Raw genomic sequence first — 13,010 nt, forward strand, 5'->3', positions numbered from 1 at the left:
TTTTATTAAAAATGTAGGACATAGTCATTGCACTATAGTGTTAAAAGCTTCTCATCTTCAAACACTAGCTCAATGTTTCTTCTATTTTTTTTCCTGTTTTCTTTATTGCATGTTCCAGATCATGGAAGGAAACTTACCCTTACAAGGAAGAACTGGACAAAAATAGTATAAAGAAGTAAACATTTTAAATTTAATTAAAGAAAATAATTTAAATTTGTGGTGTGGGAGAGGGAATAGATAATCAGTTTTAGAACAAGATGTCATTCTGTCTTACAGAATTGGAGGTGAATGAGACATGGTTTGTCTGCTGAAATAACCTTCACTGCACCTTGGAAAAACATCTGTGGTGATATAAAAAGATCTTTTATATTTTTAACAAGAATTAGAAAAAATGCAGACAAGAAGAAACAAATTAGCATAGTAGAGAGGCTGAACTTTAGCCCAGCAAGAGGCAAGAGAACACTAAACAGGAGCTCAAAGAGCTACTCTAATACAGACAGCAGTAATATATAACGTTATCTATATATGAGGATATGCTGCTAGTCTGATTCTCCTTGTGTGTAACTCATGCTATAGAGTCATAGAGGGAATATCAGGGATATTGAACCATGATTGAGTTACAGGCGTGATACATCACTATGCATGTTAATTATAGCCAACATTTCAAGTATACGTATTTGCATGCTTAGCCGACAGCATTTATATGTGTGTGCTTTTCTCAGGGCAGCACAGGACTGGGACTTCTTTGTATTTCACTCTTTATAAGCTCACAGGAAGACATGGTTTTTGTCCCAGAGCATTTTAATGTCTACCTAGAAACAATAGCATGAAACAGGAGGGAAGCAGAGAGGGAAAGGGAGAATGAGGTCTCACAGTTATGTGAGTCAACTCCATGCACAATAGAATTGACCTGAATCATCTGAAAGGCTCCTCAGGTAAATAGCTTTGCTGTCCTGGTGTGTGTCCAGGCAGCTGGTGCTTTTTCATGGCTTTGATGGTCTGTCTATTCAGTTTTTGTTCTGATGCGGAGGATGTTGTTTGCATTATAGGAGAAGCAGGCCTGGTTTTGAGGAGGGAAGCAGGACTTCCAGGTTTCCATGACACTGCAATGAGTTTGGGAAATAAAATAAAACCTAGGCCATACAATGTTTTTAACAGCATGTCTGAGGAATACAACAGGAATTGATATTGGTGTTATTATCTGTCCTGGACTTTTCTGCCTCTGAAGCCCCAGCAGGTTCAGAGATGTATGTGGGCAGGGGCTGTGGAGAGGATCCTCCTGTGATTTAGTTTGTTCCCTGAGAAATCAATAAAATTTGCTTGCAGATGACAATCAGTCAGCATAACGCATATGCACCCTCTGTCTTACATACAAATGTACTTGTGTGAAGAAATGCTAGTCCCAAAATATCTGTGTGAACAAAAATTTTTTCACATGGGTCTTCCTGGAGAAACAGTTGTGAAGATGCACAAGCCTGCTAGAAGCAAACATCTGTCCAGGGACAGAGGAAACATTCATGACTTGTGCAAACTTGATGAGCTGTGATAAACTGCAGCAGTAGCCATCTCATGCTCAGAGCTTCTTCATTAAAATTATAACGCTCTAGTCCCCCCCATACCAAATCATAGCAACTAAAAGTCAAACTAATAGACATCCTCCTTCTTATTAAACCACTGGATGCCTAGAGGTTCGTCTTGCAAACATTTTGACAGCACTTTGTGAAAGAGGATGAACCCATATGTAGGTCACTAGTCTGGTACCTGCAACACCTGGCTGGAGCCCTTGCTTTGGCACAGAGTACCAGTGGAGTCCTGAGTGGGACACTTGGCCTCCTCTTTCCTCAGTTTGCTATCTGTAAGCTGTAGTGCCTTTCTGTCTATGAGTGCAGCAATGAGGAACACACTAACAACTGCGAGATGCTCATGAAATGGTGAAGGAAGCAACATAATGTGGTAAAAGGTTTTTGTAATACACAGGGCTCCCTGTTGTTGTTTTCAGGTGAAAAATACTCCTACCTGCTCAGTGCAGATTCAGCTGAGTTCCTATATAAATTGCATCTGTGCTTTTTAGAGCACAAGAGCTACAGATAGCTCATTTGCTATTTCTCCATATGTGAGCGCTGCCAGTTGAACTCTAAATGCTTCTGTCTCCTTTCTTATTAAGGGTGTTATTTATAACCCCTTTGGCTGCATTCCACCTGAAGGTCAGATTGTTTATGTGGAGTGAGGCTACATCGTGTTTTGCTAAATAGAGAGCACATTTTTTTGATTCATAAGAAAATCCCTCTGCACAACATAATGGACAGATCTTCTCACTCACAACAAAGACCTGGCTGCAAATCCAAGGAGTTCCAGAGAACGGAGATGTCAGAAAAATTGGGAAAGCATAGTAAGGGTATTCACATGCATGCAGGAAAGTAAAGAACACAATAAAAACCAATAAATACAGATAAATGCAAGGGCATTTATCTCCAATTAATGTTTAACCCAGGTTTATGTTTGCATTTCTTGCAGCAACTCCTGCTCTGCTACTAAACAGTGTATGAAGTCCTGCACAATTTCATACTCCTCAGGCAATGCTACTGTTCCCGTTATTTCTTTTCCAGTCACAGGAATTTTCCTGTTTCCTTTGTTGGAAGCAGGATTGGGTCAAAAGTATTGGGAATGTACAAACCCAAACAGAAAAGGAAAATGGCAGATACTGTATAAAGTAAAATGTCAGTTTATGTGGATATATTATGTGTTATATTTTTTTTTCTTCCACCAAATTCCCCATGTAATATAGAAGTACTTCATGTACCAGTGGAACAAAAGAGTCCCTGTTGTTTTTTAGTTCTTCAGCATCTCCTCACCTTAATATAACATGGGGGAAAATATCACAAAGATAAGAACTATTTTCTCCATTCCAACATTTCAAAAATAAATAAATAAAATGAGACATTTTAGGACTTTGATATTCAGTAGTTTGCAGGATAGAAACACATGGAATGGGCAGAAACTCTTACATGTGGAACCAATTAGTTCACATGTATCAGCTGAGAGCTATTTTTGACATATTATTTTGATCCTAGGAAATTAAGTGTCCTGAGAAAGAATTCTTATCCAGTATACGGTAAGAGAGGCCAGTGTGTGGCCAGTGAGCTGATTATAGGCTCAGATTTAATTGGAGAATTAAGGTCATTAGCCTCTCCTCTCCAGTTAATTCCAGCCACTGACATGTCACACAGTTGCAGCAGTACAGCCTGCCCCTGAAATGCAGCCTTTTAGTAGCCTTTAAACCTGGTCTTTTCTTTCTATTACTGAGACAACTGCAAAGTTAAGAGCCTAAGGAAAAGAAAGACAAGTAAAAAAAAAAAAATTAAAATTAATTGACTGAAAGGGCTGTTGAGTACCCACCACCCTATGAAGGCATCCAGGGAGCTGTGGGGGAGGGTACTGCCCAGCTGAGATCTGCCCAGACATATGGGAAGGGGGAAAAGAGCAGAAGCAAACCCTACAGTTGAATTTGCTAATGTGCTGTGAGCAGCTGGGAGGCTTACATCGGAGAATGAACACCATGGGGCTAGGCTTAAGGTTGGATGGTACTTCGTCAAGAGTCACTTGAGATAACAGAAAACCAAGGGTTTCAAGGAAGTCATCCTATCTTGGACTAAAAGGTGTGAGAAGCTGCAGGTGGGTGCATTGGGATTTCTTGGCAAGGTTTTGGGAGTGGGGGGCTACAGGGATGGCTTCTGTGAGAAGCTTCTAGAAGCTTCCCCTATGTCTGATAGAGCCAATGCCAGCCAGCTCCAAGACAGACCCTCTGCTGGCCAAGGCTGAGCCAATCAGCAATGGTGGTAGTGCCTCTGTGATAACATATTTAAGAAGGAGGGGAAAAAAACCTGCACAGCTGTAGTGAGAATATGTGAGAGGAACAACTCTGCAGACACCAAGGTCAGTGAAGAAGGAGGGGGAGGAGGTGCTCCAGGCACTAGAGCAGAGATTCCCCTGCAGCCTGTGGTGAAGACCATAGTGAGGCAGGCTGTCCCCCTGCAGCCCATGGAGGACCCCAAGCCAGAGCATGTGGATGCCCAAAGGAGGTTGTGACCCTGTGGGAAGCCTGTGCTGGAGCAGGCTCCTAGCAGGACTTGAAGACCTGTGGAGAGAGAGGAGCCCACACTGGAGCAGGTTTGCTGGCAGGACTTGTGACCCTGTGGGGGACCCACAGTGGAGCAGTCTGCTCCTGAAGGACTGCACCCCATGGAAGGGACCCATGCTGGAGCAGGGGAAAAGTGTGAGGAGCCCTCCCATTGAGGAGGAAGGAGCAGAGATGATGTGTGATGAACTGACTGCAACCCCCATTCCCCATCCCCCTGCGCCACTCAGGGGAGGAGGTAGAGAAAATCAGGAGTGAAGTTGAGCCTGGGAAGAAGGGAGGGGTAGGGGGAGGGTGTTTTTAAGATTTGTTTTTATTTCTCATTATCCTACTCTGATTTGATTGGCAATAAATTAAACTGATTTTCCCCAAGTCGAGTCTGTTTTGCCAGTGACGGTAATTGCTGAGTGATCTCTCCCTGTCCTTATCTCCACCCAGGAGCCTTTTGTTATATTTTTTTCTCCCCTGTCCAGTTGAAAAGGAGAGTGATAGAGTGGCTTTGGTGGGCACCTGGCATCCAGCCAGGGTCAACCCACCACAGTGGGTTGAAGTGACTAGACTGGGGTCTGCCCAATCCCTCCATTCACAGCTAAGTTTTTCAGGGCTATTCTGCAGCACAGCACAAGCATCTCTGCCACCTACACTGGTAGGTGCCTCCAAGAAGAGTCCCCTGTCTTGTTGGTTATGATAGAACTGGTCAGTGGAAAGAGCTGCCAGATCCTAGGGAGGTCCTGAGAAAGACTGGCAGTTTGGATGGCTGTTAGGGAGCTAAGGGTCATTATGAAGAGGATATTGGGCTAGAAGGATCTTCAGTCTAATATGACCATTCTTACTCCCTCCTTATGTTATGATCTACCTTAATGAATGTTAGGGTTGAGATCAGCTAATGTACTTCCTATGTGAAGTCATCAGGTTTCTGGTGTCCCAGTATTTGCCCCTTTGAGTCAACTGAGACTGAGCTCACCTTCTACTTTCTGTGTGTCCACCCTGGCAATCAATAGAAAACAGACCCCACACTAGATCATCTACTTATCTGAGACAGAGCCAAGCTAACTATAGACTTGAACACCATCAGGACCTGGGAAAGATCTGGACCCAGGTATAGGCTATGCTGCCTTGGTAATTATTTAATTTTGTGCCTAGGGCATTTGTGCATAGTTTTCATCAAATGTCATTTTATTAATGTTAATCTGGGTGTGGTGGTGGTAAGGTGCTGTGGTTGGCAGTGCTGGGTATGCCTGCACTCATGCTGACCAGAGGGAGCCAGCCATTGTTGCTTGTCATGGTAGCAGCCAAATTTCAGAAGCTTGAGGAGGCTTTTTAAAGTAGGGAGATGAGAGAATTAGGGAGGGAAACAGATGCTTTCACTGTTCACCCTTCTTTGTTGTGTACTCTGGTTTTATACTTACTCTTGGACAGTATCAATATTGCCAGCCCCAAGCTTTCAGTTTCAGTTGGGAGCCAAGTCCCAAGAAATGACACCAATTTCAAAATCTTCAAGGGTTTGTTTTTTTTAACACCTTTTGGACTGGACATGTGGCTACTGATTTCTGAGCATCTGGGCGAACACTTACAATGAAGTGCATTCCCCTGCAATGAGGCTTATTCTGGGGGAAATAAAACTTTTCCCCAAAAAACTTTCTATTTTTTTAATCAGCTGAGGTTCTTAACTAATTCTGTGTGGATAGGTCCTAGGCTGCTAGCAAAGCATTCGGTAACATGAGATTTGTGGTATAGCTTTGAGTGACAACATTTACTGTTTTATACATAAGCTATACGTCTATACAAGATTACAAATACTTCAATATATAAATAAGAAAAAAAAAAAACCACAACTTTTTTGTAATACAGTGTTTCACCAGAGCCCATTTTGTTCCTTTGTGTTTTTTGTGGGTGTGTTGTTTTTTTTTTTTTTTTTAATGCCATCCTGGAACTTTAACAGGGGACTGGTTTCCCAGGTGCAAAGACCAGGACATACTGAAGAGCAGACTAGGGCTCTCCTTGTGTGCTGCTCTTTTCTTACGCTTATAAAGCCTGAGCATGTTCAAAGCTGAAAACTAGCAATTTAAATTTCCTAAATGCCTTTAGAAAACCAAGAACTCATCCACTGCCAACAGAAACATGAGTTCCTGAAACTGGACAGCATTGCTTGGGTTTCCTTTGAAGAAGAAAGGAAAAAAAAAAAAAAAAAGACCCAAATGCCTGAAATATGTAAGACAGAGCTATACAGGAGTTAAAGGGAAGCTGCATAGGAAGCAAAGCCCCCCAAAAAAAGCAGGAATAGAAAACTAAAAATAATAAACAGGAAAGTGTGACACAGCTGCAAGGGCTCTTGTGCATTCTCCCCCAGCATTGTACCCCAGCAACTTACTAATATTGTGTTTGGCTTTCAATGGCATTCCAATCCATTATTTGTTCTTCAAAAATAGATGTTTCTCTTGTGAGGAAGAAAGATATTTTCAAGTAATGATCATATGATTTTGGTTGTCCCAATTAATCAAATAAGTTTCATAGGCTCAGTGTTTGCAGAACAGAAAGACTGCATCAATTGTCTTTTCAAGAAAAAATAAACCACATCTTGTTAGGATGGTGAAGATCAGCTCACACTTAATTAACTTTTCATCCTTAATTTCAGTTGAATATTTAACTGATAGCTTTCAGAAGTAAGAAGAGAGCTAGCACATGAATCTGAGTTGCAGCTGCTTTGGAAGCACAGTGGATGGGAGGGGATCAGGGAGGATCAGGAGCATCGTGTACTAATAAAGTTAAGGAAATCTCTGTCTTTTTCTTCATCCAAACACAGGTTTGTTTGTTTACACAGAGCATTTTGCCTGTGTTGCATTAAGGGGGGTTTGGAAGGTACCCAATTTATCATTATAAGTCTGGTTGCATTCAGTGTACTGAACTATCACAATTACAGATGCACAAATAACGTAGGCACCTTTCATCTAGTCGCGTTGCATAAACTACCACGGCCACACTTAAAGCGTCTGGTCGCATTCAATGAGAACTATCATGGCTAGACCAATGAATCAAAGCAATTTATCAAAGCAACAGACACACAGGTTCTTTGGATTACCAGTGATAAAGTCACTGACTGCAAGGCACATGAAAATACCAAAAGCATGAATAACACAGATGCCTCAAAAGATATGAAGTGACTCTATAGAGGTTTCTAAGTTTCCTGCAGAGGCACTTGGTATAACCAAGTGTTCGAATCTTACCCAAAGGCATCCCAGTGGGGGGGGGAGAGAGGCTCAGCCCATCAACTGACCCCAGAAGTCAGTGGTACACAATGGTATCTTCCCTAACATCCTCTCTCTCTTAGGCTAATTTATACTTTTTTTTTTTTTTACCTTTCAGGTGGAGCTTGAGTGACTCTAGTCATACATACTTTTGTTATGATTGGTGTAAAACATTCTTGCTTTGCTTTAAAGGTATAGGCTAGGAAAAATTCAAAGCGCAAGCTCAGTGAGGAGTGGTCGCACCTTAGAGGTGGGTAGGTGTCATGAATGCAGGTTTGTGAATCCTGCTGATTATGTCAATTCACTATGAATGAGTGACTTTACACAGTTTGATTTAGTAACAGTTAGAATTTACTTGTAGCGAATCGCAGAATTTGATTGTAATATTTTTGATAGCACTCAGTCATCATTAATAAAGTGATTAGACAAAATTGATCAAAACAGCGACTTAGTTACAGATTCGAAGATGGCAAGGTTCACTCTATTACTACATGGAAGCGCATAAAGGAAAATTAAATCACACTGAGTTGGAATGATTCATAAAGGGATTGCGTATGTAGGGGATAAGGAGGACCCTCCCGTTGAGTCACGAGGTTCAGAATAGACCCCCTTGCTTTCTAAACTCCTTCTCAGAGAGGAGTCTAGGTGCGGCTAGGTCTAGTCTTAGTCTCAGACTTGGTCAACAGTTTATATGAATAAGGATAATATATATATGTATATCTAGTACATAGAAGAAGTGTATAAAGGAAATTGGGTTACACGAGAGAGAGAGGGAGAAATCGTATGTAGGGGATATGGAAACCATCCCATTGAGTCACGAGGTTCAGAATGGACCCCCTTGCTTTCTAAACTCCTTCTCAGAGAGGAGCCTAGGTGCGGCTGGGCCCACTCTTAGTCTCAGACTTGGTTAACGGTTTAGGAGAGTAATGCTATAAGAATAATGCAGCAGTATAAGACTCCCTTTGAAATTAAATCATACATCTACAGACTACTTAAATTGATTCACACATGCACACTCACAAATATGAATGCATCTATGAAAATGGTATGCCTGTTAAAAATTCCCCTCGAGTTCAGTGAAATACTCGTGTCTAATGCCTTGGCATTTCTCAACAGGCGAGGGTTGAGCCTCGAGGAGTGAAGAATTTCAGCCCAGGCTCCGTTGTCGATCTTCGGCAATGGAGTTCTGGTTGCAGCAGACTTTCGGAGTCTGCTAGTTTTTGCTGACTCTGAGAGGTGTTTCAGTCAGAGGGAGATGCTGGTGCAGCCCGCGGCAGTCCAGGAGAGCTCAAAGGGCCTCACTTAGGACCGCTGTTTATAGGATTGTGAGATGATTGACTTTAATCACCAGTAAATTTCCATCCGAGCCACAATTTGGGTTGGTCGTTGCTGGAATTCCAGCAGCGATGATACCACTCTGTTTCAAGGCTGTCAGGGGTAGCTGTTCGTTCTTGCTCCCCTCGTTAGCCATAATACGAAGATTTTAATAAGGACAGGACTGCTCTGTGCTTCAGCCATGTAGGAGTTTCTGGTACAATTAAGGGGCGCTTAACTGACCAGCTCGCTACACAAAAGCAGCGGCCTGGAATTCCTGAGATCGTAAAGCCGTTGAAGAGAAAGAGGAATAAGGGGGGGGATGCACCACCACAGTAGGTTTTGGGATGGAGGTGTGTTTTGGTATTATAATGATATTATAATGAGCAAAGTTTACCAAAGGACAGCATTTTGTCAAAAACATGACAGGCTGTTGGCCCAGGGTCTCATATTATACCTTTCCTATTGTCTTCCTTCATTCATCCATTGTTTGCCCAAGTTCTCGCAGTGTTCCATTATACTGCGCTCTGTTCCTTTGGTAAGTGCATCTACAATAAATCATTTGCCATGTTCTGGCACGGTCAGGGCTATACAGGGACCAAAAGCAGCAGCAATAAGGCGACAAGTGCTTTGTCTTTCCACGTTCGTAGATGGACCAAGTCTCCGGGCTTGAAGGAGTGTACTGGGGAATCCAAGAGCACAGGAGCTGCCCCGGCTGGGCAGAATGCTTCACAGCAGTCCCATGTGGGGTGCCACACAGAGCCTGGCCGTGGTGTCTCCACACCGCTCCACCCTCTGGGCAGTGCCTCTTAGAGCCAACACACCAAGTTCCCCTGGTATTGCCAATGTCTAAGGTTGCAGGCCTAGGGAACTTCCGTGAAATGGATTCCTTGCATGCCAGCCACACTCCACCCTGGAAGCTTCTTCAGTGCTGTGCCTTTCCTAATTTTAATCTCTAAATCACCTCCAGCAATTACTCCACAGCCTGCCCTGAGAATCCTGCAGGAAGGCAGCACAGGGGATACTGGGCTGCCAGGGCTGTGGCTGGATTCTTGCTGGCGCCTGCAGAAAAGCCAGGGTCTCCAGGCGTGGGTGTGACACAGCCACCCCAGACACAACCACCCCAGACACAATCAAGGCACCCAGCACATGCACAGGGGTCACTGGCAGCTGCTACTTAAGGAGACAGGAAGGAATGCTTCAGCATTTGGAGGTCTCGCTGTATTAACACCTATATAATTGCTATACTCACCCACTCTGCAAAGATTAAGCCACATGGCTGGGTTGTGCATGGTCTGTGGCCACCCAGAAGATAGATGGACAATTGCCTACACTTGAATAGTGCTGGTACCTGTTTTGGGAGAGCAAGAAAGCCAGAACATGCCAGTTTCTCAGCCCAAGTTCCCTCGGATAGTCACAAAACCCAATGGAAACCACATTAAGACCTGCCAAACTGTAGAGTGCAGTGCCTGTCAAGTTATTAGTCCAACTTGTAAAATTCCTGTTTTCAGCAGACACAACAAAACCAGGAAATATTTACCAACTTTGCAGGTGTCAGGAAATATTTTCAAAGCGCTGCTGTGACCTGACAGTCCATTTAAATAGATATCAAGCATGAACAGAGGTGATAATAAATAGATTTTTAATTTAAAATGTATACTTTGGTGTGTTTGCTCTAATATGTATGTCCTAGCAGATCAGAGAGGCAAATTTATACTGTTAATCACACTATACAAGTAAATTGTACATTAAAGATGTTTTGCACAGTTGAAGATGATAATGCTGTTTGTCATTAAAAGTTGGTCTTCACTGGAAATATATTTGTTATATATTATTTGAATCATGGATGGAATATATCTGAATATATTTCAGGCTTTTCCTCTGTATTTCAGACATCACTCTAAAACATATGATGATATATTGTTTGTACTGTAATGGTGTCTGCAACATCCTATAATACAGGCTGTAATAGAAACTATAATATTGCATTACAGCATACTTCTTATCAGTGTCTTTGCACATTAAATATAAAATGAGAGGTAGTGCATATATTACTAGCTTACTGTTTAGTAGTTGAGAAAATAAAGTCTACCTACTAGAAATGAGGCCTATTTGCCAAATATATCATACTGGAAATAATATATGACCCCACTAGAAACAAATCTAGAAACTAGATGGCAGGAGCACTTTGTGTGACAAACCATCTCATGACTTTTACCCCAGGAGAGAAGAGCGTCTGTAGCTAACTCCAGGCTTGTGTGGGAAGGAAAGGTCAGCTGAAAATAGGATGCCTGGAACACAGAGTTGGGTGAAGAAAGGAAAAAAGTCTAAAAGAAAATCCACATGTGCAAAATAGGGGAAATGCGTTGGAGTGTGCAGTGGGAAGCCAGGACAGATGTGAAAGGAAAGGTAGAAAGATGAAGGGGTGGAAAATAAAGAGGCTGGTTAAGAGCCCTTAGTTCCATGAACATCATTTCATCATTTGCATTATTTCTTCTATCAGCGTAGTCCCATTGCCACTAATAGCAACAGGTAGACATTTCAAAGGATAATGGATAAAATTTGCTTCCATTATAATTTCATGCTGGAACCTATTCTGTGTGGAGCAATCTGTTGCCAGAGCAGCTGAGGAAATGCAAAAGCATTTTATAAATTTGATGGAAAACAGAAGAAAACATCCCAAAAAAGATTGCAGATGTCCCGCTCCTTCTCCTTTCTCCTTACTTGCCAGGTGTGGATCCACAGGTTACTCCTATATGGTAAATCAAACAGTGCCAAGGAGTTGCAGTCACTGCCCCAGGGCTAAATGGTCCCTGGCATGGCAGTGGCCTGGCCAGCAAGAGAAATCCCAAACCCTTCCTGTGCTCTGCTCAGGGGTTAGCCAGGGAGGGGCCATCCCCAGTAGGCAACCTGGATCCAGCCACCTTGTTTTGGAGGTGAAGATGGTTGAATGGTACAGACACAAGTCATTCTGGACACAGGCCACCACTCAGCTTCAGCAACAGAGAATGGTCCCCAGCAAATTCACTTAAATAGATGCAGCCATTGTGGAACCATTTCTATGGGTGTGGGAGCAAAATTGTGCCTAGTCTGCATGCACCATGGCTATGCCATCACCAGCAGTCTTACTCTGTCATTAATGGATAGACACAACAGACAGTGATGCTTTCAGTTGATTTTTTTATTGAACAATAATAATCGTATACTTTTTAAAACCAAACAGCTTATTAGATTTACATTCAAGAACTCGTCATTTATTACACTGTTGCAAAATAGTAATAATGGATGCAAATATTTACTACATTCTTTAAATAATTCTCTTTAGTCTGCTGAAGGACTGCGGGTTTGATCCTGCTCTCACTGAGATCAAGAAAAAATTACTTTTTATATCAGTAGATGAGAATCAATATGCTTGCTTGTAAATAGCCTGAGATAATATTTCTCCCTCTCAGACCTAAACATTCAATACGGGTTAAAATGTGGTATATGCTAGTTTGAGATTTATGTTTATGTTTCTCCAATTATTGTGGCAAGAGAGCCTGCACTGCCATATTGACATTTGGATGTCTACTACTGTCATAGTCTTTTTGTTCTAGAACAACATGGTTCAGTGCTGCCTTCACAGGTGAAAGCAGCCTGCTTTCATGGATGTTGACTTTGGATAAGGATTTGGACTCTTTAAAGGCTTTGGAGTTTCTGTTGTTCATAGTTTTAAAGTATGTTTTCAGATCCTGCACCAAACTTTGGCTGCGGTACTGTGTGCTCCTTCTTTCACTGAAGTCACTGTCAAAGCTCACATTGATTTCAAAGGAAATATCAATTCAAACCATGTTTCCAATGAGAGTGCTCTGCATTACGAGGCAGTTCCTAAACTCATGCAGTCCAGGTTCACTCTGATACAGCTACATCAATTTCCATTATCTGAGGATCTGGTTGTTTCCAAACATAATTAGCAAACCCATCTCAGTGTGGATTTTTATGTTACAAATATATAGTCTAGTCTGGACTGAATGAGGGACTGCCAGTTCCTACAATACTCAAAGGTATATAAGTTATTCTCCTGGCTGAAATGGGACTGCTTGCTCATGCAAATAAGAAACAAAGGACTGGGCACCAAAGTTCTGTAGGCTGTGGCTGTACTACCACTTACTGAGGGTCCAAGTCTTCCCTGCGTTGGATCAGATGAACTCCCTGTGAGTCGCAGCTGGATCGCAGCCAGAGATAAAGATGGAAAGTACGAAGGTCCATTTGCTGGCCTCTGGCCTTGGACCTGCTCTTCCCCAAGAAATGCAGACATCACCTTAATGGCACCAAAG

At 42.4% G+C, this 13,010-nt stretch overlaps 1 long non-coding RNA gene across 1 annotated transcript in view; it reads right to left on the bottom strand.

Annotated features, from left to right (window-relative positions):
• LOC142596540 (uncharacterized) overlaps positions 1–13,010 on the bottom strand; it is a 240,391-nt gene that overhangs the window by 30,382 nt on the left and 196,999 nt on the right. The window lies entirely within an intron of this gene.

This window comes from Pelecanus crispus, chromosome W (genome assembly GCF_030463565.1).
Source record: "Pelecanus crispus isolate bPelCri1 chromosome W, bPelCri1.pri, whole genome shotgun sequence".
Classification (NCBI taxonomy): Eukaryota; Metazoa; Chordata; class Aves; order Pelecaniformes; family Pelecanidae; genus Pelecanus; species Pelecanus crispus.